Consider the following 3745-nt stretch of genomic DNA (forward strand, 5'->3'; position numbering starts at 1 on the left):
ATCAGCTAGAGCCTTAATCAGCAGAGTTGAGACTACAAGGAACAAACCTTGGCGTCGGCCCAATGAGGAAGTAACTGTCACTGTACAGTGATCGCTCGTCTAGGAATCTCCTCTACTTTGAGTGCTTACAGACCCAAGGCTGTTTAAACAAATGCACGGAGGCAAACACACTGCTCTTCCCACTCTAAGACCACCTGACTCTCCACTATGTGGAAGTTCCTGGCTTTGTAGTAGAGTCCCCATGCTCTTGCTGATTGGTCTCCTTTCTCTCTAGTGAACCCTATAAAACAGGAAAAAACTGGGGTGTAGCCATGCTTATGATTCAGAAAGAAAAATCCCCCAAAGCTGCCATAGTCAGCCTTTTGCTCAAAACAGCCTGTGCTTAGTTGAGTGCAGCCGGTATGAAGTTACTCAAACCAGCTTCATGGGGCTGATATACATGGCCCCTATTCACCTTTCAAGACTCGTGATGCAAAGCTGTGTGTGCCAAACTAAAAAATGATTAACCAGCAGGTCTCACTAAGCAAACTAATTCCCAACATCCCCTTGCCTATGGTGAAAAGAAGCTTAAAGCATGAGTGAATTTAAAGAACATGAGTCCATTATCTTAGTCTTACTGGCTTGCTAAAGATTTTTTTTTTCTTATACCACAGAGCTACTCTTAGTTACTTGGGTCCTGTTCTGTAGGCAAGTGAAGAGAACTGATTCAGTAATGGGGAGACTAGGAAGTTGGCTGCAGGGTCCCAGGCTTCCAGTGGGACCATCTTACTGATTTCTTTTCTTTATCTATAAAATGTGAGGCATGCTGACTGCCTCCAATCAGTACAGTTAGATAAAAACACAAATTCAGACAGACCCACCTGGCACAAACTAAGTAGTTACTGGCTTTTCCCTCTCTTTCCAGAGTATATGCCTTGGCACACACATGCAAAAGAACAGAACTCATCTACACCTAGAGCTTATGTGTGTGTGTTTATTTATGCTCACCTCATCCCATAATATATGTATTTGCATGTAAGCAAACTATATTCCTTGGTGTTCTTGGCTACCTCAGATCAGACTGAGCTTATGTTAGTCTCTTCTGGAAACTTCAAAACTTGATTAAGCCATGAAATTAAAGCTTAAATCATCTTTTGATCCTGTAACTCCTATATGGCTGATATGTCATCTGCCACCTCTTTCTTCTTTTTTTAATTGGAAATACTCTTTATTTACATTTCAAATGTTATCTCTTTTCCCAGTCCCCCCCTGGGTAGCCCCTATTCCATACTCCCTCCATCTACTTCTATGAGGGTGTTCCTCCACCACTCCCTCCCACCTCCCTGCCCTCAATTCCCCTACAATGGTGCATCTATCGAGCTTTCATAGGAAGAATATGGGACGCTTAATGAATTTGTGTGTCATCCTTGCACAGGGGCCATGCTAATCTTCTCTGTATCATTCCAATTTTAGTATATGTGCTGCCGAAGCGAGCACTGCCACGTCTTTTCTAAAGCAGTTTTTTTGTAGTTGTTGTTGTTGACTTGCAAGTCACAATTGCCCTGTAGCAGAAGTCCCTGCATCCTAATATCTGTGTGGAGATATCCTGCATGGCATGCAACTATTTCACACTCAAAGTGTCACTCTATACTCTTTACCCCAATAACAGTGCCATTTATTAACTGAACAAGTATTTATTGAGGGTGAGTATAAAGGAGATAGATCCAGTTTCTACCACCCTGGCATATGTATTTAGTGAGCACTGATTGCAACTGCTTCCTTCATGGTCACAGTGATGAACTAAAGTGCCACTCACCCCTCCACCAGCTCTGTTTGCTTCCTCTACCACACAACAAACTGTGGCCCACTAACCAGATGCTAGTCAATGAGAAACAGAAATGGTAAACAGCTTGTCACAGTTGAAACAGACAGCTAGAAACCAGGGAAGAAAGGGGGTGAAAGTTCTCAAATATTCAGTCATTTCTGACAGCCCACGGGTCAAGAAAGGGGATCTATAGGAAAGAAAATCTGAAATACACATACTATAAATGCACCAAACACAATTTCATAAAACAATACTGTCTATTAGGACTAAACCTACAGATTAACCACCATGATTACATTGGATGACTTTAGTACCCCATTCTCAAAAATTGAGAGGTTGTCCAGACACAAACTAAACAGAGAAACACTGGGATTGAAGGAAATCATAACAAAAAAGGCTAAAAAAATATCTCACGGCACATCAACCAGAACATTAAAATTATAATTTTTCCTCAGTAGGACAAAGAACTTTCCCCAATATTGACCATATATTAGAACAACTTTCAACAAACACAGGAAAATTGAAATAACTTCCTGCATTCTATTTGAACACAATGAAATTTTACAGCTTTGATTGCCTAAATGACAAAAAAAAATTGAGATGACAAAAAAATAAATCAATAACTTAATGATACATCCAAAAACCTTAAAAATCAAGAACAAACCAAACCCCAAATCAGTATATGAAAAGATAAAATCAAAATGAGGTCACAAGTTAATGAAATGGAAGTAAACAAAAATTTACAAATACTCCATTAAATAAAAAAGTTACATCTTTGAAAATATAAACACTTTGGCAAACCCTATATTACTCTAACCAAAGGAAAAGGAACTCACATGTAGGAAGTCCTGAATGAAGGCCTAAGTGAATTTGTGTTGACAAACCCAAATAAATAAAATGAGAAATGAAAAAGGAGATATTATAACATATAAATGAAATTAAGAAAATTATAAAAATGTATCTTAAAGGCCTCTTTTCCACTAAACTGAAATGTCTAAAAGAAACAGATGAATTTCTAGAAACACTTGACATATCAAGATGAAATCAATAAAAAAATGGGTGATTTAAATAGATTCATAACTTGGTGATGAGACTGAAGAAGTAATAAAACATGTCCCAAATAAACAGTGCCAAGAATCAGATGGACTCACCACAGAATTTTAGCACAAGTTCAGAGAAGAACTAATCTAAATACTATGTAAACCAGTCCACAAAATAGAAAAAGAGTGTAAGAGCCAGCAGATATAGAGGACAGGTGTGAAATACTGACTTCTGGAAACAAGAGATAACACATGCATCAACCAACTCAGAGCAGATGTGGTTACCTGTATAAGACCTGTCCAAGGGCAGCAACTCAATTTCCCTGTAGCAGTAGTCCCTGTGTCCTACTGTCTCTGTGAGGATATCTGATACAGCATTCAACTATTTCACACTTGAAGTGGTAAGTTTTGTATCAGGGGACTCATGCTTTTGTCTGGCTTCTGTGGGCACAGATAAAGCACTCAAACATAAAAGAAAATGGCTCTAAAAAACATTTTTTTAAAAGTTAGATAATATTTTTCTGGTTAGCCAAAGTAATTGGAATTAAAGAAATAATAGAAAATTAAAGAACCGACAACCCCATTCATCTTGCAAAATGACTAGCCTATTATATTTTTGGTTGTGAGTCTAGCCTTTAATGGCTGAGCCATCTCTTCAGTCAAACAGAATTTTTCTACTCAGTGTTTAATTCCATTTCATTTAATGGACTAAGTAAGTCAAGGCTATAAGTATCTTTAATTACTGTGTGTGAAAGGGCAGCAGTAAGTGTCAGTAAAGCAAGAAGAGTGTCGGTCTTGCTTTTCTGACAGTCCCTTACCAAGGTTAAGTGCCCTGATCCAAGGTTAACTGACAGCATAGGAATCCACCCACACTAAGCCTATCCTGGAGGTATGAGAATAT

General features: G+C 38.4%; 1 non-coding gene across 1 annotated transcript; it reads right to left on the bottom strand.

Annotated features, from left to right (window-relative positions):
- Positions 1–1369: 1369 nt before the first annotated feature.
- LOC127693200 (U6 spliceosomal RNA) lies at positions 1370–1476 on the bottom strand. Its single transcript, XR_007979653.1, has one exon. It is a non-coding gene; the product is annotated as a U6 spliceosomal RNA (small nuclear RNA).
- Positions 1477–3745: the final 2269 nt, after the last annotated feature.

The sequence above is a fragment of the Apodemus sylvaticus genome, chromosome 9 (assembly GCF_947179515.1).
Source record: "Apodemus sylvaticus chromosome 9, mApoSyl1.1, whole genome shotgun sequence".
NCBI classification, from domain to species: Eukaryota; Metazoa; Chordata; class Mammalia; order Rodentia; family Muridae; genus Apodemus; species Apodemus sylvaticus.